Here is a 23,988-nt window from a genome sequence, read left to right as displayed (position 1 = left end):
CCCTAAAGGATTTTATCACATTTATTAACCATAACCATGACAACCTTGTTTTTAACTGTGAATACAGCACGGAGAAAGTAAACTTTTTAGATCTAGTCATCACAAATGAGGCAAAAAAATGTAGCACATCCACTTTCTTCAAACCTACGGATCGGAATAGCTATATTCCGCTAGGGAGCTGCCATCATCCTAGTTGGCTTAAAGCAATCCCATCAGGACAATTCCTGAGAGTTTTTAGGAACTGTACCCACTCAGATGACTATTTGAGACAGTCGGATGTACTAATCGAGAGGTTTGCGGATAAAGGTTATGAATATGCACAATTGATACAGTTACGAGATGAAATTGGTACTAGAAATAGAATGGATTTGCTCAAAGGACATGATGAGGAAAAGAAAAAAGAAAAAGCAGAGAATACGTTCACATGTGCCTTCGTTACTGATTTTAATGTGCAGTATAGAGATATAATGAAGTTAGTTGAAAAGCATTGGCCCATTCTGAAATTAGACAAAGACCTCATTGGGTTAATAAGTGAGAAACCTCAAGTAATTTTTAGGAGAGCACCGAATGTGCAAAATCGGATTACTAGTAGCACCTTATACAAACAACCTGTGAGCAACCCCACTTTTTTGGAGTTGGATGGCTTTTTTAAATGTAAGAAATGTTTTGGGTGTCGGGCTTGCACCAATCAACCGAGAAAAGTTACTGAGTTTACTAGCACTTTTACTGGGGAGAACTTTAAAATTAGACGCTTTTTGAACTGTAATAGTACATATATCGTATATTTATTGGAGTGCCCGTGTGGCCTCCAGTATGTGGGAAAAACTGAGAGAGAATTTAAAAGAAGACTCTATGAACACGTATATAACATCAAGAGAGCAGAAATTGATCACTCTGTCCCTAATCACTTTAAAATTGCTCATAATAAAGACCCCTCCGGCCTGAAGTTTTGCATAATAGATCAAGTGAAACAAGACTGGAGGGGGTCAAATAAGGACAGAGACCTCTATAAACTTGAAACGAAATGGATCTTTACCTTGAAGACCATGCAACCCAGAGGTTTAAATATTGATTATAACATCAACTGTTTCATTGATAATTCTTGAATGTAATGATCAATTTTGGCCAGTAGATGGCAGTGGTTTCTCTGGCTCATTAAGGGCATTGGTGCAATATGTGATATAATTCCCTTTTTTATATATATGTATTTATGTCTAATAGTGTTTATATATATAGTGTATTTTTAGATTAATTTTAAACTGTATTTTCTAATCCTACTCTGACAGCCATTGTTATATTTTTGAGCTGTGCTCGGCATGTATGCACCGGAGACGTTATAGACTACATCTCCCAAGGTGCACTATGCCTGTAGCCAATCATTGAGGCGGCAGTGATTACGCCTACTAGCGCGGCGTTATGCTAATTCTATGGCCTGCCTTGTCCAATAGCAGCGCAGTGAGGGAATCCCTGGTGACGTACTTGCATCCCAGGCTCCCGTGCGCTGCACACGTGACACTTTCTGACCTATTGGATTATGAATCTACCGGTTGATTACGCTCACCGGGGATTACGTGTGTAATGGCTCTTCATTCCACCTGATAAGGTAACTCTTTATATATTTGCCCATCAGCTCAGTCTCCAGTGTTCCCTGACGACGGCGGAAAGCCGAAACCGGTCGGAACTGGAGACTGGGCAAATGTACTGACTTCGTGAGACCTTTTTAATTGTGTATTTGGTATACACTATATGCTTGTACTTACCGAGGGTCCCTGTCAAAAGGACCCTTAAAGTAAGCTATTGTATATGTGTTATTTTAAACCTGAGTTTTATTAAATTGTGGTACCTTGACGACAGTGAGTGACCTTTTGATGCAATTTTTTCTTGGTGATGGTCACTGTTTTGAATATCGACACTGTGGTGGTACTGCAGATACTGTGATGCTTCCTAGCGCTGTGGAGTTTCTTGCTTAGACTTTGTGATACCTACTGTGGATGTGGTTTCCTCCTGAGCAGCTGGTGAAAGATATCCCCATTTGGAGCAGCGCCTGTATTTCATTCTAAAAACGTGACTTTATTACATTTATGACTGCATGGCGGTAAAAAGCATGCTATCCGCACGCTTTTTGTCCTCATGCAAGGCCTGGGTTGTTGTGTCTCACAAAGCGTGGCCTTCTCCTCCTGCGCCTCCTCCTGTTCCATCACGTGTGCTGCTGCTGCTGCTGCTGGGTTAGCGTTGCCGGTCCTTGTTTATGGAACCTCTTATCTTTATTACATTTATGACTGCATGGCGGTACAAAGCATGCTATCCGCACGCTTCTTGCCCTCATGCAAGGCCGGGGTTGTTGTGTCTCACAAAGCGTGGCCTTCTCCTCCTGCGCCTCCTCCTGTTCCATCACGTGTGCTGCTGCTGGGTTAGCGTTACCGGTCCCTTTTCCTGGAACCTCTTATATGTATTACATTTATGACTGCATGTCGACAAAAAACATGTTACCTGTGCAAAGAAAACAGACATTTTCCGCATTTAAAAGACAGTTTTCCCTTTGAAACTTTAAAATCGATTTTCTCAAAAACTATAAGCTCTTTTTGCTAATTTTTTTTTCCTCTTGTACCCACTCCCAAGGTGCACATACCCTGTAAATTTGGGGTATGTAGCATGTAAGGAGGCTTTACAAACCACAAAAGTTCGGGTCCCCATTGACTTCCATTATGTTCGGAGTTCGGGTCGAACACCCGAACATCGCGGCCATGTTCGGCCTGTTCGGCCCGAACCCGAACATCTAGATGTTCGCCCAACACTAGTGTACGCATGCTGGGTTGGGGTGACACAGGCTGCCTATTAGTGGCATATTGTGTGTGCATGCTGGGTGGGGGTGACACAGGTTGCCTATTAGTGGCATATTGTGTGCACATGCTGGGTGGGGGTGACACAGGCTGCTTATTAGTGGCATATTGTGTACGCATGCTGGGTGGGGGTGACACAGGCTGCCTATTAGTGGCATATTGTGTGGGCGCATGCTGGGTGGGGGTGACACAGGTTGCCTATTAGTGGCATATTGTGTGCGCATGCTGAGGTGAGGGTGACACAGGCTACCTATTAGTGGCATATTGTGTGTGCACATGCTCGGTGGGGGTGACACAGGCTGCCTATTAGTGGCATATTGTGTGTACGCATGCTGGGTGGGGGTGACACAGGCTGTCTATTAGTGGCATATTGCATGCGCATGCTGGGTGGGGGTGACACAGGTTTCCTATTAGTGGCATATTGTGTGAGCGCATGCTGGGTGGGGGTGACACAGATTGCCTATTAGTGGCATATTGTGTGAGCGCATGCTGGGTGGGGGTGACACAGGTTTCCTATTAGTGGCATATTGTGTGAGCGCATGCTGGGTGGGGGTGACATAGGTTGCCTATTAGTGGCATATTGTGTGGGCGCATGCTGGGTGGGGGTGACACAGGTTGCCTATTAGTGGCATATTGTGTGGGCGCATGCTGGGTGGGGGTGACACAGGTTGCCTATTAGTGGCATATTGTGTGGGCGCATGCTGGGTGCGGGTGACACAGGCTGACTAAAAGTGTTGATCGAACACTAAAATGTTCCGGTTCGAACGTCGCCCTGATATTCGGCATGTTCGGGCCGAATTACGAACCCAATGCAAGTAAATGGGGACTCAAATATTTGTGCTTTGCAGGCCAGAAAAAAACATAAAAAATGAGGAAAACTTATGCAAAATGGCTTGGGAATAGTGTGTGTGTGTGTGTGTGTGTGTGTGTGGGGGGGGTGTCCCTGATGACATCAAAATGGGCCCTGATGACATCACAATAGCCAGAAAAGCATAAATAGGATGCTCTGGAGTCTCTTGAAGCAGATGATGTTAGACCTCTTGGGGCTCCTGGACTGTGTTAGGTGTGCAAGGTGTCTTGCAAGGCGGCTATGGTAACAAAAAGTGCAGTTAGTTAATTATGGTATTTTTTTTTCTTAGGATGGCTACCTTAGCTTAATATAGTAGGTTATATTTGTTGGTTGCGTGGTTAGGTTAGTTAATTATAGTAGATTGGTTTTTGTTGGTTGGATAAAAAATTATAGCTAGCTTCCAACTGACATTTATGCTCCATCTCTCCTTCTATTAACGCATTTCTGATACAGTTTATTTGTTTGGCTGAAACTACTATTATTTGCTTAGTGTAGGCAGCCTATTCTTCCTCATCTTACAATGGGGATCATTAAAATGAACCAGCCTGTTAGAGAGAATGAGCAAAGAAAACCTGTTGCTGAACTCTGGGGCCTCTAAGGCAAGTAGAAGAGTTCATGTTGTCTTTGTCTTCCACTCTTAGGGGGTCATGTGGTCCTCTTCGCTGCTTGTCCGGTCTGTGCATTCGTACAACTGTAAAGTGGGGAATGAGAGGGATACCGCTTTACGGAGGACAGATGAGCAGTACCCCGGTCAAACTGAGTGAAAGCAAGGGGAGTCAAGACTAGCTTGTTCTACTCCGTGTGGACACCCAGGGAGCAGGAGGAAACCAAAGTAATTTATGACCACTCCTTTTGTTTATATCTTTCTGATATAAACAGCTTGCGTGGAAGTTGTTGTTGTTGTTAGTGTGAGTAGTCTATTCTTCCTCAACTTACACTGAGGATTTACATGAGCTAGACTGCCGCTGAACTCCAGGGGCCCCTAGGGCACTTACAGAGTTTTAGGTTGTCCTTGTCGCATAGTCTTAGGTGGTTATACGGTCCTCTTTGCTGCTCATCAGGTCTGTGCATTCGTACAACTGTAAAGTAGGGAATGAGGGGGCTACCGCTTTACGGAGGACGGATGAGCAGTACCCCAGTCAAATAAGAGGAAACCAAAGTAATATATGACCACCCTATAAATCACACATACACTGACTGACATACACTGACAGCTTTTACCCCAGACTAACTTACCTTAACTGACTCATACTGACTGAGTCAGTATGTCCCAGACATACACACTGTGACAGACACACACTCACTTTAGAATGACATACCCAGACCAACACCTCATCCCATGGACTGTAGCATAGTGCTAACCACAGAGATGAGATTAGGATAAGATTAGACCTCCCCACACACACACACCAAACACTTGAACAGGGCATATTGGTGAGCAGCACCACTTAGGAGCAGGAGATGTAGAATTAGATTAGGTGTTACATATCACACATGCACTCCAACACTAGAATAGCTTTCAGGGTGACTAGCACCAATTAGAGTAGGCCAGCATAGTGTAGTGTAGGCCCCGCCCGAAGAGAGTCTACCTTGTCGCTGGTGGGCGGGCTTACAATCCTGTTGGCCAAATGTTTCATTTTTGCCAACTGGATTAACCAAAAGACTCCCAGGGCTGGAACCCACAAGTGCGATTTTGAGAGCATTTTTGGAGCGTTACAGAACGCTAGCGTTTAGCCAAAATGCTCAGCTAATGTAAATGGATGGGGTAACTTCCACTGGAGCGCTTGCGATTCCTCAAATCGCAAACGCAGGACATGGAGCATTTTGGGAGCGTTAGAGCTTCAGTGTAAAGTATATAAACCCTGGCGTAACCGCTCATCAAAACCTGCATGGAGCGATTTTGCTAGCGTTTTAACGTTACCACACACTGTAACAAAATTAAAATTAATTAAAAGGAACAATCAGGCTTTAAAACGCTAATCGCTATTCGCTACACAATCGCAGGCAAATTGATGCACTTTGTAAAATCACTTCCTAAAACGCTCATGAAACCGCTGACAAACTGCTCCTACAAAATGCTGGCGCTTGCGATTAGCGATAGCGTTTTGCAGTGGGTTCCAGGCCTCACTTAAAAAAAAAATGCATGATCAGTTCTGTGGCCCAAGTCATCAATTTTAATGTGTTTTTTATTTCTTCCTGTCCCGAGGTACATCACTCAGTCCACAAAACTAAAGAAAAGGAAGCAGTTTTTACTTTCACTTAAAGGGATACTGTAGGGGGGTCGGGGGAAAATGAGCTGAACTTACCCGGGGCTTCTAATGGTCCCCCGCAGACATCCTGTGCCCGCGCAGCCGCTCACCGATGCTCCGGCCCCGCCTCCGGTTCACTTCTGGAATTTCTGACTTTAAAGTCAGAAAACCACTGCGCCTGCGTTGCCGTGTCCTCGATCCCGCTGATGTCATCAAGAGCGCACAGCGCAGGCCCAGTATGGTCTGTGTCTGCGCAGTACACTCCTGGTGACATCAGCGGGAGCGAGGACACGGCAACGCAGGCGCAGTGGTTTTCTGACTTTAAAGTCAGAAATTCCAGAAGTGAACCGGAGGCGGGGCCGGAGCATTGGGGAGTGGCTGCGCGGGCACAGGATGCCTGCGGGGGACCATTAGAAGCCCCAGGTAAGTTCAGCTCATTTTCCCCCGACCCCCCTACAGTATCCCTTTAAGGATTTTAAAAATGATTTCTTTGTGGTTCTTAAAGAACCACTATCGCGGAAAATTAAAAAATGTAAAATACATGTAAACACATACAAATAAGCAGTGTTTCACCCCGATTAAAATGAGCCTTAAATGACTTTTCTCCCATCTTGGTGTCACTTACAGTAGGTAGTAACAATCTGACGGAACCAATAGGTTTTGGTCTAGTCCATCTCTTCATGGGGGATTCTCAGCATGGCCTTTATAACTTTGAAAGACCCTCCTTAAAAATAATTTATATAAAGATCCTGGATCAAGGAGATGCTGATTTTCTGAGTTAGAGTTGGTGAACACCTAAAAGCGCTAGCATACTCGCAAACGCTCAGTGCTTTTGGGAGAGATTTTTCAAGGCGATTCTAGGCATGTGCCTAGCGATTTTCTATTTATAACTGGTGATTTTTGGAGCGTTTTTGTGTAGCTTTTTTTAGGGGGGTTACAGTACAACTGCTAGTGTACTGGTTGTGTCACAAAAACGCTTGGAAAATCGCTCTATTCTACTGCTTTTTCCACTTTCCTATAGTTAACATTGAGGCTGAATCGCCTCAGAAATAAAAGGGCCCTTTTCCACAAGCGGCGATTGCAATGCTAAATCGCAAACCGCTAGTGATTTTTAAATCGCTACAGTTTGTTTTTTAACATAGGGATCGCGGTAGGTAATTACCACTACCGCAATTCGTTTTTTACTGAAGCGCGATCGCGCCTCGATTTTGCTATGCATTGCATTGCATAGCAAAAGCGTGATCGCAATCGCCAGGAAATTGCAGGGGAATTTTGGACTTTGCTGAAACGCAATCACTAGCGTTTAGCACGAAAGTTAGCGATTGCTAGTGGAAAAGGCCCTTTTCCACTAGCAATCGCAATCACAAATGCCGGCGATTGTGATTTTTCATTCATTCTGTTATGCGATTGCAATTTTTCATTTGCATTGCATTATCACTCTAAAAATCGCTCCAGAAAGCGATTGTGATTTGTGATTCCCAAATCAAATCACTATAGTGGAAAATACGGTACTTATCCGTTAGCCGGGCGCATCCTCTAGGTGGCGACAAAACACCACCAGAGTTACATCTTTCCCTACTATCCATGTCGGCCTGGAGGGGGAATAGTAATTAGAGCCACCTACCGGATGCGCCCGGCTAATGGATAAGTACCCAAAATACCTCTCATGATTTCTATGATAAAGCAACAACCCTATCGATTTAAAAATCACTAGCGATTTTGCGAATCAGCTGTGTAGTGGAAAAAGGCCCAAATGCAGCAGGACCTGCATTTGGGAGAAAATTACATCGCTCTGTGATCTATGGATCCATCCCATTAAGAAACATCAGCCAATCGCTTTTGAAAGCGCTGGTGTTTTAAAAAGCGCTCAGAAGCGCTTTCAAAAGCGGTAGAGTTTGGAAAAGCGCTTGGGTAATGTCTTTCTATGGGCTAGTTTGCATTAAGGTGCCAATACATCGTACAATATTTTATTTTTTTTCGATTCATTTCTTTCAATTATTCTGTTAGATCGAATATAAAGATTTTTCCAACATGTCCTATCAGATTTTTATTGGAAGAAAACAAACGGGATAGTCATTCGTTTTTCTTAATCCAAAAAAAAAAAAAAAGATTCTTTTTGACTTTCATTAGATCGTTTTAGTTGAATAAAAACGGAAAATGTAACGTTTTTATTGTACCATGTATGGGCATCATTACAGTGATGTGACTTTTTCCCTAGCGCAAGTCCTGCAGCATTTTGGAGGCAATTACGCCTCAATGTAAAAAATAGGAAAACTGTAAAATCAACAGAGCAAATAATAGAAGATCGCTAGGCACATGCTGGGAATTGCTACTGCAAATCGCCGCAACAATTGCTAGGCGTTTGCGATTACAATTAGCAATTTGGTGTGAACTTGCCCTAAGGCCCGTTACACACCAAAAGCGTGCAGGAGAACGGCTCCTGCACGCGTTGCGGCGTGTCGTCGGGAAACTCCGGTGCGACGCTGAGTAGCGGCGGTAGTAGTTAATTACCCCGAAGGGGAAACTGCGATTCCCAACGATAAAATGCGCCGGGATGCGTCGTACCGCAACGTATCGAAACGCAGCGTCGGGTGTGAAAGGTAAAAGGAAAGTCTATGGACTTTCCTTTTACCTTGGTTAACGCAAAAGTATAGACTTTGCGTTAAAACGCCAGAAGTGGGCTCTGGTGTGAACTTGCCCTAAATGCAAAATTGGATGCAATTTGGATGCAGCTTAACCACTTGCCGACCGCACGCTTATACCGTGCGTCGGCAAAGTGGCAGCTGCAGGACCAGCGACGCAGTATTGCGTCGCCAGCTGCAGGCTGATTAATCAGGAAGCAGCCGCTCGTGCGAGCGGCTGCTTCCTGTCAATTCACGGCGGGGGGCTCCGTGAATAGCCTGCGGGCCGCCGATGGCGGCTCGCAGGCTAAGTGTAAACACAAGCGGAAATAATCCGCTTTGTTTACATTGTACGGCGCTGCTGCGCAGCAGCGCCGTAAGGCAGATCGGCGATCCCTGGGCAATCAGCGGCCGGGGATCGCCGCCATGTGACAGGAGACAGCCTGTCACTGGCTGCACAGGACGGATAGCGTCCTGTGCAGCCCAGATCTCCAGTAATATTAAAAAAAAAAAAAAAGTTTCATTTATCTGGGGCTTCAGCCAACCCCGTCCCTGGGAACATCCTGCGTAGGAGCAGTATGAGAAAACCTTGTACTGCGCCTGCGCAGGACGCTCCAGGTGAGGGAAACGCGAACAAGGACGTGAGCTGCCCGGGCTGCGCAGAGGCCCTGGACTTGCGATAACAAAACAGCCACAGCAAGGGACCGGAGGATCGTACAGAGATGGCGCAGGCACAGGAAGGCTGCAGGGGGGCGGCAGAAGCCCCAGGTAAGTAAAACTTTTTTTTATATATTAGTTTTCCTTTAAGGTTAGCTGGGGATATGCCTATAATTAAGCCACTGGGAGACTTGGGCGCAGGGTAAAGCCGAAGAGTGGCTCACCCTGCTCCTGCAAAAGTTCTGGCGGCGTTATTTACTATTCCTCCTCCAGGTCGCAATGGATAATGGGCAAAGCTGTAAATCAGCTGCCAGCTATTGCTGGCGACCAAATTACGCTGTTTTTAAAGGGCAATTGTAGCGAGAGGGATATGGAGGATGCCAGATTTATTTCCTTAAAAACAATTCCAGTTGCCTGGCTGCCCTGCTGATCCTCTGCCTCTAATACTTTCAGCCATAGCCCCTGAACAATCATGCAGCAGATCAGGTGTTTCTGACATTTTGTCAGGTCTGACAAGTTCAGCTGCATGCTGGTTTCTGGTGTTATTCAGACACTACAGCAGCCAAATAGGTCAGCAGTGCTGTCAGGCAACTTGTATTGTTTAATATGGCAGCCTCCATATCCCTCTCACTTCAGTTGTCCCTCAAAGTAATTTGGGCGCCTTTTGACGGCACCCAAATTACTGTCTAGTCGAAATTCCTATTTGGTGCCAGCTGTGCCAAAATCCCCAGTGATGTTTTTACAGCGCTCCTAGCTGGGGGAGGGAGGTGGGTGATTAAAGCTGGCCAAGTGGGGTGGGTGGTTAAGGTTAGCCGTGGGACAGGGAAGTTAGGGATAGGCATGGACAGTGGGAGTGTTCAGTGTAAGAATAGGGTTATGTTTAGCTTTAATAAAATATTGGTGTGTATTACTGACATTTTATTATCGTCATTTTCACTGCAATAGTAGAATGTCGGTAAGGGTCTGTACACACTGGATGCGTTGCACTGCGTTTTTAAAATCACAAGGCCTTTAAAAAAAATTGTGAAAATTGTGATGACCTGTACACAGTGTTTCAATGCGTTTTTAAGAAAACGTAATCGCAGTGACCGGTGTGCTTTTTAAGCACTGCCCTTAAAAAAACGCATGAAAAAATGCAAGTATAATTTAACAGTCATGAAACCAGCAACAGATGGCCTCAGCAAAATTGCATCACACTGTGTTTGGTGATTATCAGTGTGTACAGGCCTTAAATCTACAGATATTTTACTATATGCTTTTCTGGGTGCACCAGCAGCATTGAGGAGGGGCGGGGCAGTGACATATTGAAGGGCGGGCCAGTGTTTCAGTGCCAAGCTGTGGCTAACAAGGTGACAGCTTCTGCTGTATTGCTGGGAGATCAGGGGGCGGAGCTGCCCAGTCTGACAGCACTAAGGAGGGGAGGAGCAGCCACATTCTAAGGGGCGGGCCAGAGTACTCAAGACAGCCGGGCCCTGTGTATATCACATAACTCCAGCATTGCAGATAGAGGGAAAGTAACTTAGGGTGCATACACATCCAACATTGATTGGTCAATTGCTAGCCACTTGTACCACCTCAATGTAGAGTGAGGGTGAACAGACTTTAAATACTAAGACCAGTTTGTAAAGTAAGTCTCTCATACGACATGGCAGTGATACAATTGGCCAATCAAAATTGAACGTGTGTACCAAGCTTGAGTATGGATAGGCATAAGCACATCACTGAGTACATAACTGCATGATGCATGTACAGCAGTATATACAGTGCACCACACGCTCCCTCACCTTTCCCTATTGCACATAATGCCTGACCTCCATCCACTAGCATGGCACAGCAATAGCAGAGGGGCGTGGTCACGTGTCACTGCAGGTGCCATCCTCAGCGGTGCACGAGCTGCCCACCTGCACACGCGCGTCACAATAGCTGCTATGACGTCACCCCGGCACTCATCCTCCTCAGACGGAGCGGCGGCAGCATCGGAGGCAGACGTGCGGCCTCTCTCTCTCTCTGTATCCCCGATAGCCAGGAGCTCTCAGCCACGACATTCTCCGGCAGAAGCTCCAGGAAGGAACAAGCAGTTATATCCCGGAGCTCCCCCTAGCGGCCGGTAGCAGGAATTACACAGTGAGGTAGGATGGAGGCGATAGAATAAGATTTCTTATAACAGAAAAAGGTTTATGGCACCCATCCTGGGCTGATCGATTACTTAAAAAAACTTCCTGGAATTCCTTTTGGTAGCAAATATACATGGTCAGGGTCTTTATCCTGAGGGGGACTTTACCCTGAGCAGCAGTCATTGACCACAATGGGCTCTAACAGGCAAAAACACCGCAAAATGTTACCGCTATATTTCCGCCAGCGGTAAACTCCGCATTTTTTCCACATTCACTAATATTTTCCGCATGTTTTCCGCATGCGGGAAAAAAGATGCGGAAACAGCCATTATTCATGCGGGAATCATGCGATAAAAAGGTCGCATGAAAAAGTGTTTAGAAAAAAAAAATTAAAGTCCAGCAAGCACAGCCCTTAAGCCTCCAGACTTCATTAAAGTCAATGGGATGCGGAATATATCACCTACTATTTGTAGGTGATAAAAAAAATCAGTAAATAACGACGAAATGATGCGCCTGAACATTTTTGAGAATTGATTTTTTTATTGCGGAAAATACCGACTTTTGCGGAAATTTTTCCGCATGAATCCCGCACTTTTACCGCACTTTTTCCGCATGCGGAAAAAACATGCAGAACATTTTGAGAATTTCAACTTGACGGTAATTTGGTCGCAAACTTCCCGCATGTACTTTACCGCATGCGGGAAGTCTTTGAGAATAGAGCCCAATGTCCCCTTACAAAGCGACTCCGGGGCCCTGCAAAGCTCCGCCTCTAAATCGAACCACAGCCCCGCCCCCCACTAGTCCACGATAAGCCTCGTCTCCAATGGCCGTAAGCTCCGCCTACAGTCATATGCTTGTGTGCAGCTGGTTGCTAACCTGGGGAGGTGAGTTAAAGGGAACCTTATTAAGTAAAAAAAAAAAACAAAAAAAAAAACAGGTTTAACTTACCTGGGGCTTCTACCAGCCCCCTGCAGCTGCCCTGTGCCCATGCTGTCACTAAACTGCCCTCCAGTCCCCCTTAGAGATCCTCTTCCAGACTGACTGGCCACTGCGCATGTGCGTCTCCTCAATAGCGCTCCCATCTATGTGCAGTAGAGATTTTTTAGTACTGCAAATTCGCAGACTGCTCCCATCCATGAGAGCGCGATTAGGAGGCGAGCGGACTAGAGGCTCTCATTAGAACAAAAGTAGGGTGCTGCTGGGCGCTGGAGGATGAGTACAGGGCAGCTGCAGGGGGCTGGTAAATGCACTTTTTTTTGTCTTTCATACAGTTAAGGTTCACTTTAGTTCACCCTCTGCTGTGCTGTGTATTCGGGGCCCTCTCTTGCCACATAAACAGGGCTCTCTGGCTACCTATGTGGGAGACTCTGAAATAGGACATTTGGGCGCTGCCATAGGCAACCATTCAGATATTTAAATGGACACCTGTGTAGGTGCCCCAAAAATTCTAACCAGCCCCTAGAACCGGCCCTGGCCATACTTTCCAACTTTTTGAGATAATGAAATAGGGACACTTAAGCCACACTCCTGCCACACCCTTGATCACGCCCTAGGCACCCCCCTAGTCGCGCATACCATAAAGATTTCAAAATAAAAATGTTATTTTATAATTTAAACCACACTGGTACTTTCTATCCTGGTTCATTTTCCTTCATATTAACATTTGAAAATAAGAAATATACATATGATTACATAGATATATACATCAGTCATGAATGAGGGACAAATGAGGAAGAAAGAGAGACACGGTCCCCAAAGAGGTACTGTCCCTCCAAAACAGGGATAGTTGGGAGCTATGAAATGCTGCAAGAGACAGCTATGTGTTGCAAGGCTGGCATACAAGTACAGTAATGCTTGAACATCTAGTTGAAGAAACCAGTGTGAAAACCTTGTATTAAAGCTGTGCTTACTATTATACAGCCTGACAGTATATGCTGTGCCTAGAATTAATCTTGTATTAATAGATATAACATATATATTACAGTATAGTATATACAGCACTGGCAAGGTGTGCTTAATCGCACAGCTCCACGTCACCAGCGCAAGGCATCTACATCACCTGCGAGACGGAAACACGACCTCAGCGGACAACGGAAGCAGCGCTCGAGCGACAAAAGGCTGGAGGAGGTCGGTGTGTCTCTGCTCTACACAGCCGAGGAGGACGAGACTAGGAGCATCCCACGGAGTATCCAGGAACGGTATGTAAGCCGGCAGCATTGTGCGAGGAGCTCCCCCTTGTGGACGTTACTGGGAAAATGTCCATTGAACTTGTGTGCGGAGCTCCCCCTTGTGGCCGTACTGTGAGAATGTCCATTGAACTTGTGTGCGGCGCTCCCCGTGTGGCCGTACTGTGAGAATGTTAATTTTTGCATATGTAAATACCAGGAGACAGTTACATTGGAGGGGGCTGTGAGAAAGCGTGTGTATAATCTGAGTGTGGGGAATACTGAAGTCTAAGCTGATGACAGTCTAGCTAGGTAATCACAATACAATAGGGGGTTTAATCATCAAAACAAGTTAACTGCTGGGTAGAGGCAGGGCATAATTGTAAGGCATTAGTATTTATATAGCGCCGACATGTTCCACTGCCGCCACCCCCTGTTCCAGTTTTCAACTTTAATGTGGACGAAGCCTTTGGGTACCCTCGGAGGGCCACTGAAGTACTCGGGTCTCCAGGTACTTCCAAAGATGAGCAGCTCCATACTAGAAGAACTGAAGAAGCAGCCGGCGGGATATTTGAACAAGGGCCCCTGCAGTGGAACGAGGGGACACAGAGGAACGGGAAGGCTATTAGGGATCCAGAATCTTCCCTCTTCTGAGGTGAGTATCTTACTTTTTTATGGCAGGTTACAGCTTTCCTTTTTAGGTTGCCACTCCACAATACAATATCAGCAACATCCTGTGTAAATAAACCTTCCAGCACTGTTCCTATGCTGTCCACTGACCAGTCCCATAATCCCTTGAGGGTGAAGCGAGTCATTCGATAGTAAGGCCCAACCGAACCCGACACACACACAATATGGCCGCAAACTGTCAGAAGCTGCTGCTCATTACCCCTTGCAGTCACCTTCCACTGTCAGTCCCACAATTATAATGTAGCTCAGAAAAATATAAATTTCACTCATCTTCGGTCTGTGGATCCACACACACTGCACATTCCTCTTCACACACAGGCCCAACAGGGAGATGGAACATGATAGCTATCCTCTGATTCTTCTTAAAGGACCATTATCGCAAAACAATTTGAACATTTAAAATGCATGTAAATACATAAATAAAAAGCACGTTTCTCCCAGAGTAAAATGAGCTATAAATTACTTTTCTACTATGTTGCTGTCACTTACAGTTAGTAGCAGAAATCTGACAGAACTGACAGGATTTGGACCATTAGTCCATATCCTCATAGGGATTCTCAGCATGGCCTTTATAAAGACGCTCCCTGAAAAGGATTTTTTTATTTGGGAGAAACGTACTTCTTATTTGTATGTGTTGACATGTATTTTAAATTTATAACTTTCGCAATAGTGGTCCCTTTAAAGGACAACTGGAGAGAGAGGTATATGGAGGCTGCCATGTTTATTTCCTTTTTAAGCAATACGCATGCTGGGTGGGGGTGATACAGGCTGCCTATTAGTGGCATATTGTAAATGCATGCTGGGTGGGGGTGACACAGGCTGCCTATTAGTGGCATATTGTGTGCGCATGCTGGGTGGGGCTGACACAGGCTGCCTATTAGTGGCATATTGTGTGCGCATGCTGGGTGGGGGGGGGTGACACAGGCTGCCTATTAGTGGCATATTATGTGCGCATGCTGGGTGGGACTGAAACAGGTTGCCTATTAGTCTATTAGTGGCATATTGTGTGTGCGCATGCTGGGTGGGGGTGACACAGGCTGCCTATTAGTGGCATATTGTGTGTGCACATGCTGGGTGGGGGTGACACAGGCTGCCTATTAGTGGCATATTGTGTGTGCGCATGCTGGGTGGGGGTGACACAGGCTGCCTATTAGTGGCATATTGTGTGGGCGCAGCTCGGTGGGGCTGACACAGGTTGCCTATTAGTGGCATATTGTGTGTGCGCATGCTGGGTGGGGGTGACACAGGCTGCCTATTAGTGGCATATTGTAAATGCATGCTGGGTGGGGGTGACATAGGCTGCCTATTAGTGGCATATTGTGTGTGCGCATGCTGGGTGGGGGTGATACAGGCTGCCTATTAGTGGCATATTGTAAATGCATGCTGGGTGGGGGTGACACAGGCTGCCTATTAGTGGCATATTGTGTGCGCATGCTGGGTGGGGCTGACACAGGCTGCCTATTAGTGGCATATTGTGTGCGCATGCTGGGTGGGGGGGGGTGACACAGGCTGCCTATTAGTGGCATATTATGTGCGCATGCTGGGTGGGGCTGAAACAGGTTGCCTATTAGTCTATTAGTGGCATATTGTGTGTGCGCATGCTGGGTGGGGGTGACACAGGCTGCCTATTAGTGGCATATTGTGTGTGCACATGCTGGGTGGGGGTGACACAGGCTGCCTATTAGTGGCATATTGTGTGTGCGCATGCTGGGTGGGGGTGACACAGGCTGCCTATTAGTGGCATATTGTGTGGGCGCAGCTCGGTGGGGCTGACACAGGTTGCCTATTAGTGGCATATTGTGTGTGCGCATGCTGGGTGGGGGTGACACAGGCTGCCTATTAGTGGCATATTGTAAATGCATGCTGGGTGGGGGTGACATAGGCTGCCTATTAGTGGCATATTGTGTGTGCATGCTGGGTTTAGTGACACAGGCTGCCTATTAGTGGCATATTGTGTGTACGCATTCTGGGTGGGGGTGACACAGGTTGCCTATTAGTGGCATATTGTGTGCGCATGCTGGGTGGGCGTGACAAAGGCTGTCTATTAGTGGCATATTGTGTGTACGCATGCTGGGTGGGGCCCAGGTGCTTCAGGCTTTTTTGGAGGTTTGCGGTCCAATGGCTATAAGCACATGGGAAGCCTCACCCTCAAGGCGCAGGAACGGCGACTTGGATTTTGCCTGCGGCCACACTAAGCCGAAAGTGCCCGCTCTTGTCAGATTGTGGAAGCTAAGCGGCTTCAGGCCTGGTTAGTAGCTGTGTGGGAGACTGGCTGTGAACCCCAGGTGCTGCAGGCTTTTTTGGGGGGTTTGCGGTCCAATGGCTATGAGCACGTGGGAAGCCTCACCTTCAAGGCGCAGGAACGGCACCTTTGATTTCACCTGCGGCCGCACTAAGCCGAAAGCGCCCGCTCTCGTCAGATTGCGGAAGCTAAGCGGCTTCAAGCCTGGTTAGTAGCTGCGTGGGAGACCGGCTGTGAACCCCAGGTGCTGCAGGCTTTTTTTTTGGGTTTGTGGTCCAATGGCTATGAGCACGTGGGAAGCCTCACCCTCAAGGCGCAGGAACGGCGACTTGGATTTTGCCTGCGGCCACACTAAGCCGAAAGCGCCCGCTCTCGTTAGATCGTGGAAGCTAAGCGGCTTCAGGCCTGGTTAGTAGCTGTGTGGGAGACCGGCTGTGAACCCCAGGTGCTGCAGGCTTTTTTTAGGGGTTTGCGGTCCAATAGCTATGAGCACGTGGGAAGCCTTACCTTCAAGGCGCAGGAACAGCGCCTTGTATTGTTCCTGCGGCCACACTAAGCCGAAAGCGCCCGCTCTCGTCAGATCGCGGAAGCTAAGCGGCTTCAGGCCTGGTTAGTAGCTGCGTTGGAGACTGGCTGTGAACCCCAGGTGCTGCAGGCTCTTTTTGGGGGTTTGCGGTCCAATGGCTATGAGCACGTGGAAAGCCTCACTTTCAAGGCACAGGAACGGCGCCTTGGATTTCGCCTTGGATTTCGCCTTGGATTTCGCCTTGGATTTCGCCTGTGGCCACACTAAGTCGAAAGTGCCCGCTCTCGTCAGATCGCGGAAGCTAAGCAGCTTCAGGCCTGGTTAGTAGCTGCGTGGGAGACCGGCTGTGAACCCCAGGTGCTGCAGGCTTGTTTTTGGGTTTGCGGTCCAATGGCTATGAGCACGTGGGAAGCCTCACCCTCGAGGCGCAGGAACGGCGACTTGGATTTTGCCTGCGGCCACACTAAGCTGAAAGCGCACGCTCCCATTAGATCGTGGAAGCTAAGCGTCTTCAAGCCTGGTTAGTAGCTGTGTGGGAGACCGGCTGTGAACCCCAGGTGCTGCAGGCATTTCTTTGGTTTTGCAGTCCAATGGCTATGAGCACGTGGGAAGCCTCACTTTCAAAGCGCTGGAACGGCGCCTTGGATTTCGCCTGTGGCCACACTAAGCCGAAAGCGCCCGCTCTCGTCAGATCGCGGAAGCTAAGCGGCTTCAGGCCTGGTTAGTAGCTGCGTGGGAGACCGGCTGTGAACCCCAGGTGCTGCAGGCTTTTTTTTGGGTTTGCGGTCCAATGGCTATGAGCACGTGGGAAGCCTCACCCTCAAGGCGCAGCAACGGCAACTTGGATTTTGCCTGCGGCTTCAGGCCTGGTTAGTAGCTGTGTGGGAGACCGGCTGTGAACCCCAGGTGCTGCAGGCATTTCTTTGGGTTTGCAGTCCAATGGCTATGAGCACGTGGGAAGCCTCACTTTCAAGGCGCAGGAACGGCGCCTTGGGTTTCGCCTGCGGCCACACTAAGCCGAAAGTGCCCGCTCTCGTCAGATCGCGGAAGCTAAGCGGCTTCAGGCCTGGTTAGTAGCTGCGTTGGAGACTGGCTGTGAACCCCAGGTGCTGCAGACTCTTTTTGGGGGTTTGCGGTCCAATGGCTATGAGCACGTGGGAAGCCTCACTTTCAAGGCGCAGGAACGGCGCCTTGGATTTCGCCTGTGGCCACACTAAGTCGAAAGTGCCCGCTCTTGTCAGATCGCGGAAGCTAAGCGGCTTCAGGCCTGGTTAGTAGCTGCGTGGGAGACCGGCTGTGAACCCCAGGAGCTGCAGGCTTGTTTTTGGGTTTGCGGTCCAATGGCTATGAGCACGTGGGAAGCCTCACCCTCAAGGCGCAGGAACGGCGATTTGGATTTTGCCTGCGGCCACACTAAGCTGAAAGCGCACGCTCTCGTTAGATCGTGGAAGCTAAGCGTCTTCAGGCCTGGTTAGTAGCTGTGTGGGAGACCAGCTGTGAACCCCAGGTGCTGCAGGCATTTCTTTGGGTTTGCAGTCCAATGGCTATGAGCACGTGGGAAGCCTCACTTTCAAAGCGCTGGAACGGCGCCTTGGATTTCGCCTGTGGCCACACTAAGCCGAAAGCGTCCGATCGCGGAAGCTAAGCGGCTTCAGGCCTGGTTAGTAGCTGCGTTAGTAGCTGCAGGCATTTCTTTGGGTTTGCAGTCCAATGGCTATGAGCACGTGGGAAGCCTCACTTTCAAGGCGCAGGAACGGCGCCTTGGATTTCGCCTGCGGTCACACTAAGCCGAAAGCGCCTGCTCTCGTCAGATCGCGGAAGCTAAGCGGCTTCAGGCCTGGTTAGTAGCTGCGTGGGAGACCGGCTGTGAACCCCAGGTGCTGCAGGCTTTTTTTTGGGTTTGCGGTCCAATGGCTATGAGCACGTGGGAAGCCTCACCCTCAAGGCGCAGCAACGGCAACTCGGATTTTGCCTGCGGCCACACTAAGCCGAAAGCGCTCGCCCTCGTTAGATCGTGGAAGCTAAGCGTCTTCAGGCCTGGTTAGTAGCTGCGTGGGAGACCGGCTGTGAACCCCAGGTGCTGCAGGCTTTTTTTGGGGGTTTGCAGTCCAATGGCTATGAGCACGTGGGAAGCCTCACCTTCAAGGCGCAGGAACGGCGCCTTGGATTTCACCTGCGGCCAAACTAAGCCGAAAGCGCCTGCTTTTGTCAGATGGCGGAAGCTAAGCGGCTTCAGGCCTGATTAGTAGCTGCGTGGGAGAGTGGCTGTGAACCCCAGGTGCTGCAGGCTTTTTTTTGGAGTTTGCGGTCCAATGGCTATGAGCACGTGGGAAGCCTCACCCTTAAGGCGCAGGAACGGCGCCTTGGATTTTGCCTGCGGCCACACTAAGCCGAAAGAGCCCGCTTTCATCAGATTGTGGAAGCTAAGTGGTTTCAGGCCTGGTTAGTAGCTGTGTGGGAGACCGGCTGTGAACCCCAGGTGCTGCAGGCTTTTTTTTGGGTTTGCGGTCCAATGGCTATGAGCACGTGGGAAGCCTCACCTTCAAGGCGCAGGAACAGCGCCTTGAATTTCGCCTGCGGCCACACTAAGCCGAAAGCGCCTGCTCTCGTCAGATCGCGGAAGCTAAGCGGCTTCAGGCCTGATTAGTAGCTGCGTGGGAGAGTGGCTGTGAACCCCAGGTGCTGCAGGCTTTTTTGGGGGGTTTGCGGTCCAATGGCTATGAGCACGTGGGAAGCCTCACCTTCAAGGCGCAGGAACGGCGCCTTGGACTGTGCCTGCGGCCACACTAAGCCAAAAGTGCCCGCTCTCGTCAGATTGCGGAAGCTAAGTGGCATCAGGCCTGGTTAGTAGCTGCGTTAGTAGCTGCGTGGGAGACCGGCTGTGAACCCCAGGTGCTGAAGGCTTTTTTTGGGGTTTGCGGTCCAATGGCTATGAGCACGTGGGAAGCCTCACCTTCAAGGTGCAGGAACGGCGCCTTGGATTTCGCCTGCGGCCAAACTAAGCTGAAAGCGCCCGCTCTTGTCAGATCGTGGAAGCTAAGCGGCTTCAGGCCTGGTTAGTAGCTGCGTGGGAGACTGGCTGTGAACCCCAGGTGCTGCAGGCTTTTTTTTGGGTTTGCGGTCCAATGGCTATGAGCACGTGGGAAGCCTCACCTTCAAGGCGCAGGAACAGCGCCTTGGATTACGCCTGCGGCCACACTAAGCCGAAAGCGCCCGCTCTCGTCAGATCGCGGAAGCTAAGCGACTTCAGGCCTGATTAGTAGCTGCGTGGGAGTGGCTGTGAACCCCAGGTGCTGCAGGCTTTTTTGGGGGGTTTGCGGTCCAATGGCTATGAGCACGTGGGAAGCCTCACCTTCAAGGCGCAGGAACGGTGCCTTGGACTGTGCCTGCGGCCACACTAAGCCAAAAGTGCCCGCTCTCGTCAGATCGCGGAACCAAAGTGGCATCAGGCCTGGTTAGTAGCTGCGTGGGAGACCGGCTGTGAACCCCAGGTGCTGCAGGCTTTTTTTTGGGTTTGCGGTCCAATGGCTATGAGCATGTGGGAAGCCTCACCTTCAAGGCGCAGCAACGGCAACTTGGATTTTGCCTGCGGCTTCAGGCATGGTTAGTAGCTGTGTGGGAGACCGGCTGTGAACCCCAGGTGCTGCAGGCATTTCTTTGGGTTTGCAGTCCAATGGCTATGAGCACGTGGGAAGCCTCACTTTCAAGGCGCAGGAACGGCGCCTTGGATTTTGCCTGCGGCCACACTAAGCCGAAAGCGCCCGCTCTCGTCAGATCACGGAAGCTAAGCGGCTTCAGGCCTGGTTAGTAGCTTTGTGGGAGACCGGCTGTGAACCCCAGGTGCTGCAGGCTTTTTTTTGGGTTTGCGGTCCAATGGCTATGAGCACGTGGAAAGCCTCACCCTCAAGGCGCAGCAACGGCAACTCAGAATTTGCCTGCGGCCACACTAAGCCGAAAGCGCCCGCCCTCATTAGATCGTGGAAGCTAAGCGTCTTCAGGCCTGGTTAGTAGCTGCGTGGGAGACCGGCTGTGAACCCCAGGTGCTGCAGGCTTTTTTTGGGGGTTTGCGGTCCAATGGCTATGAGCACGTGGGAAGCCTCACCTTCAAGGCGCATGAACGGCGCCTTGGATTTCGCCTGCGGCCACACTAAGCCGAAAGCGCACGCTCTTGTCAGATTGCGGAAGCTAAGCGGCTTCAGGCCTGGTTAGTAGCTGCGTGGGAGACCGGCTGTGAACCGCAGGTGCTGCAGGCCTTTTTAGGGGTTTGCGGTCCAATGGCTATGAGCACGTGGGAAGCCTCACCCTCAAGGCGCAGGAACGGCGAATTGGATTTTGCCTGCGGCCACACTAAGCCGAAAGCGCCCGCTCTCGTTAGATTGTGGAAGCTAAGCGGCTTCAGGCCTGGTTAGTAGCTGCGTGGGAGACTGGCTGTGAACCCCAGGTGCTGCAGGCTTTTTTTGGGGTTTGCGGTCCAATGGCTATGAGCACGTGGGAAGCCTCACCTTCAAGGCGCAGGAACGGCGCCTTGTATTGCGCCTGCGTCCACACTACGCCGAAAGCGCCCACTCTCGTCAGATCGCGGAAGCTAAGCGGCTTCAGGCCTGGTTAGTAGCTGCGTTGGAGACTGGCTGTGAACCCCAGGTGCTGCAGGCTCTTTTTGGGGGTTTGCGGTCCAATGGCTATGAGCACGTGGGAAGCCTCACCCTCAAGGCGCAGCAACGGCAACTTGGATTTTGCCTGCGACTTCAGGCCTGGTTAGTAGCTGTGTGGGAGACCGGCTGTGAACCCCAGGTGCTGCAGGCATTTCTTTGGGTTTGCAGTCCAATGGCTATGAGCACGTGGGAAGCCTCACTTTCAAGGCGCAGGAACGGCGCCTTGGATTTCGCCTGCGGCCACACTAAGCAGAAAGTGCCCGCTCTCGTCAGATCGCGGAAGCTAAGCGGCTTCATGCCTGGTTAGTAGCTGCGTTGGAGACTGGCTGTGAACCCCAGGTGCTGCAGGCTCTTTTTGGGGGTTTGCGGTCCAATGGCTATGAGCACGTGGGAAGCCTCACTTTCAAGGCGCAGGAACGGCGCCTTGGATTTCGCCTGTGGCCACACTAAGTCGAAAGTGCCCGCTCTCGTCTGATCGCAAAAGCTAAGCGGCTTCAGGCCTGGTTAGTAGCTGCGTGGGAGACCGGCTGTGAACCCCAGGTGCTGCAGGCTTGTTTTTGGGTTTGCGGTCCAATGGCTATGAGCACGTGGGAAGCCTCACCCTCAAGGCGCAGGAACGGCGACTTGGATTTTGCCTGCGGCGACACTAAGCTGAAAGCGCATGCTCTCGTTAGATCGTGGAAGCTAAGCGTCTTCAGGCCTGGTTAGTAGCTGTGTGGGAGGCTGGCTGTGAACCCCAGGTGCTGCAGGCATTCTTTGGGTTTGCAGTCCAATGGCTATGAGCACGTGGGAAGCCTCACTTTCAAAGCGCTGGAACGGTGCCTTGGATTTCGCCTGTGGCCACACTAAGCCGAAAGCGTCTGCTCTCGTCAGATCGCGGAAGCTAAGTGGCATCAGGCCTGGTTAGTAGCTGCGTGGGAGACCGGCTGTGAACACCAGGTGCTGCAGGCTTTTTTTTGGGTTTGCGGTCCAATGGCTATGAGCACGTGGGAAGCCTCACCTTCAAGGCGCAGGAACGGCACGTTGGATTTCGCCTGCGGCCACACTAAGCCGGAAGCGCCCGCTCTCGTCAGATCGCGGAAGCTAAGTGGCTTCAGGCCTGGTTAGTAGCTGTGATGGAGACTGGCTGTGAACTCCAGGTGCTGCAGGCTTTTTTTTGGGTTTGCGGTCCAATGGCTATGAGCACGTGGGAAGCTTCACCCTCAAGGCGCAGCAACGGCAACTTGGATTTTGCCTGCGGCTTCAGGCCTGGTTAGTAGCTGTGTGGGAGACCGGCTGTGAACCCCAGGTGCTGCAGGCATTTCTTTGGGTTTGCAGTCCAATGGCTATGAGCACGTGGGAAGCCTCACTTTCAAGGCGCAGGAACGGCGCCTTGGATTTTGCCTGCGGCAACACTAAGCCGAATGTGCCCGCTCTCGTCAGATCACGGAAGCTAAGCGGCTTCAGGCCTGGTTAGTAGCTGTGTGGGAGACCAGCTGTGAACCCCAGGTGCTGCAGGCTTTTTTTTGGGTTTGCGGTCCAATGGCTATGAGCACGTGGGAAGCCTCACCCTCAAGGCGCAGCAACGGCAACTCGGATTTTTCCTGCGGCCACACTAAGCCGAAAGCGCCCGCCCTCGTTAGATCGTGGAAGCTAAGCGTCTTCAGGCCTGGTTAGTAGCTGCGTGGGAGACTGGCTGTGAACCCCAGGTGCTGCAGGCTTTTTTTTGGGTTTGCGGTCCAATGGCTATGAGCACGTGGGAAGCCTCACCTTCAAGGCGCAGGAACAGCGCCTTGGATTTCGCCTGCGGCCACACTAAGCTGAAAGCGCCCGCTCTCGTCAGATCGCGGAAGCTAAGCGGCTTCAGGCCTGGTTAGTAGCTGCGTGGGAGACTGGCTGTGAACCCCAGGTGCTGCAGGCTTTTTTTTGGGTTTGCGGTCCAATGGCTATGAGCACGTGGGAAGCCTCACCTTCAAGGCGCAGGAACAGCGCCTTGGATTTCGCCTGCGGCCACACTAAACCGAAAGCGCCCGCTCTCGTCAGATCGCGGAAGCTAAGCGGCTTCAGGCCTGATTAGTAGCTGCGTGGGAGAGTGGCTGTGAACCCCAGGTGCTGCAGGCTTTTTTGGGGGGTTTGCGGTCCAATGGCTATGAGCACGTGGGAAGCCTCACCTTCAAGGCGCAGGAACGGCGCCTTGGACTGTGCCTGCGGCCACACTAAGCCAAAAGTGCCCGCTCTCGTCAGATTGCGGAAGCTAAGTGGCATCAGGCCTGGTTAGTAGCTGCGTGGGAGACCGGCTGTGAACCCCAGGTGCTGAAGGCTTTTTTTTGGGTTTGCGGTCCAATGGCTATGAGCACGTGGGAAGCCTCACCTTCAAGGCGCAGGAACGGCGCCTTGGATTTC

The 23,988-nt window shown here is 50.0% G+C and overlaps 1 non-coding gene and 30 pseudogenes across 1 annotated transcript; all 31 read left to right on the top strand.

Moving 5' to 3' along the window:
• Nucleotides 1-16,364: 16,364 nt before the first annotated feature.
• Nucleotides 16,365-16,483, top strand: LOC137553413 (5S ribosomal RNA; annotated as a pseudogene).
• An 82-nt stretch (nucleotides 16,484-16,565) lies between these two features.
• LOC137552843 (5S ribosomal RNA) lies at nucleotides 16,566-16,684 on the top strand (annotated as a pseudogene).
• Nucleotides 16,685-16,766: 82 nt separating this feature from the next.
• LOC137558776 (5S ribosomal RNA) lies at nucleotides 16,767-16,885 on the top strand (annotated as a pseudogene).
• Nucleotides 16,886-16,967: 82 nt separating this feature from the next.
• Nucleotides 16,968-17,086, top strand: LOC137549246 (5S ribosomal RNA; annotated as a pseudogene).
• Nucleotides 17,087-17,204: 118 nt separating this feature from the next.
• Nucleotides 17,205-17,323, top strand: LOC137549888 (5S ribosomal RNA; annotated as a pseudogene).
• An 81-nt stretch (nucleotides 17,324-17,404) lies between these two features.
• Nucleotides 17,405-17,523, top strand: LOC137553612 (5S ribosomal RNA; annotated as a pseudogene).
• An 81-nt stretch (nucleotides 17,524-17,604) lies between these two features.
• On the top strand, nucleotides 17,605-17,723 carry LOC137556641 (5S ribosomal RNA). The gene has a single exon (XR_011029282.1). It is a non-coding gene; the product is annotated as a 5S ribosomal RNA (ribosomal RNA).
• A 230-nt stretch (nucleotides 17,724-17,953) lies between these two features.
• Nucleotides 17,954-18,072, top strand: LOC137551247 (5S ribosomal RNA; annotated as a pseudogene).
• An 82-nt stretch (nucleotides 18,073-18,154) lies between these two features.
• Nucleotides 18,155-18,273, top strand: LOC137552001 (5S ribosomal RNA; annotated as a pseudogene).
• Nucleotides 18,274-18,354: 81 nt separating this feature from the next.
• Nucleotides 18,355-18,473, top strand: LOC137553050 (5S ribosomal RNA; annotated as a pseudogene).
• A 251-nt stretch (nucleotides 18,474-18,724) lies between these two features.
• LOC137557955 (5S ribosomal RNA) lies at nucleotides 18,725-18,843 on the top strand (annotated as a pseudogene).
• An 81-nt stretch (nucleotides 18,844-18,924) lies between these two features.
• Nucleotides 18,925-19,043, top strand: LOC137552938 (5S ribosomal RNA; annotated as a pseudogene).
• A 283-nt stretch (nucleotides 19,044-19,326) lies between these two features.
• Nucleotides 19,327-19,445, top strand: LOC137553750 (5S ribosomal RNA; annotated as a pseudogene).
• An 81-nt stretch (nucleotides 19,446-19,526) lies between these two features.
• On the top strand, nucleotides 19,527-19,645 carry LOC137552013 (5S ribosomal RNA; annotated as a pseudogene).
• A 294-nt stretch (nucleotides 19,646-19,939) lies between these two features.
• On the top strand, nucleotides 19,940-20,058 carry LOC137552012 (5S ribosomal RNA; annotated as a pseudogene).
• An 81-nt stretch (nucleotides 20,059-20,139) lies between these two features.
• LOC137553415 (5S ribosomal RNA) lies at nucleotides 20,140-20,256 on the top strand (annotated as a pseudogene).
• Nucleotides 20,257-20,338: 82 nt separating this feature from the next.
• On the top strand, nucleotides 20,339-20,457 carry LOC137552677 (5S ribosomal RNA; annotated as a pseudogene).
• A 230-nt stretch (nucleotides 20,458-20,687) lies between these two features.
• LOC137559003 (5S ribosomal RNA) lies at nucleotides 20,688-20,806 on the top strand (annotated as a pseudogene).
• An 81-nt stretch (nucleotides 20,807-20,887) lies between these two features.
• On the top strand, nucleotides 20,888-21,006 carry LOC137551375 (5S ribosomal RNA; annotated as a pseudogene).
• An 82-nt stretch (nucleotides 21,007-21,088) lies between these two features.
• LOC137553080 (5S ribosomal RNA) lies at nucleotides 21,089-21,207 on the top strand (annotated as a pseudogene).
• Nucleotides 21,208-21,288: 81 nt separating this feature from the next.
• On the top strand, nucleotides 21,289-21,407 carry LOC137551400 (5S ribosomal RNA; annotated as a pseudogene).
• Nucleotides 21,408-21,488: 81 nt separating this feature from the next.
• Nucleotides 21,489-21,607, top strand: LOC137554176 (5S ribosomal RNA; annotated as a pseudogene).
• Nucleotides 21,608-21,838: 231 nt separating this feature from the next.
• LOC137553736 (5S ribosomal RNA) lies at nucleotides 21,839-21,957 on the top strand (annotated as a pseudogene).
• Nucleotides 21,958-22,039: 82 nt separating this feature from the next.
• LOC137552448 (5S ribosomal RNA) lies at nucleotides 22,040-22,158 on the top strand (annotated as a pseudogene).
• A 280-nt stretch (nucleotides 22,159-22,438) lies between these two features.
• LOC137552640 (5S ribosomal RNA) lies at nucleotides 22,439-22,557 on the top strand (annotated as a pseudogene).
• An 81-nt stretch (nucleotides 22,558-22,638) lies between these two features.
• LOC137551046 (5S ribosomal RNA) lies at nucleotides 22,639-22,757 on the top strand (annotated as a pseudogene).
• Nucleotides 22,758-22,987: 230 nt separating this feature from the next.
• On the top strand, nucleotides 22,988-23,106 carry LOC137549730 (5S ribosomal RNA; annotated as a pseudogene).
• An 81-nt stretch (nucleotides 23,107-23,187) lies between these two features.
• LOC137553875 (5S ribosomal RNA) lies at nucleotides 23,188-23,306 on the top strand (annotated as a pseudogene).
• An 81-nt stretch (nucleotides 23,307-23,387) lies between these two features.
• LOC137559137 (5S ribosomal RNA) lies at nucleotides 23,388-23,506 on the top strand (annotated as a pseudogene).
• Nucleotides 23,507-23,587: 81 nt separating this feature from the next.
• LOC137552501 (5S ribosomal RNA) lies at nucleotides 23,588-23,706 on the top strand (annotated as a pseudogene).
• An 82-nt stretch (nucleotides 23,707-23,788) lies between these two features.
• Nucleotides 23,789-23,907, top strand: LOC137553818 (5S ribosomal RNA; annotated as a pseudogene).
• Nucleotides 23,908-23,988: the final 81 nt, after the last annotated feature.

This window comes from Hyperolius riggenbachi, chromosome 2 (genome assembly GCF_040937935.1).
Source record: "Hyperolius riggenbachi isolate aHypRig1 chromosome 2, aHypRig1.pri, whole genome shotgun sequence".
Taxonomy (NCBI): domain Eukaryota; kingdom Metazoa; phylum Chordata; class Amphibia; order Anura; family Hyperoliidae; genus Hyperolius; species Hyperolius riggenbachi.
The sequence above is the reverse complement of the archived record's forward strand: the minus strand, read 5'-3'. Positions and strand labels throughout refer to the sequence as shown.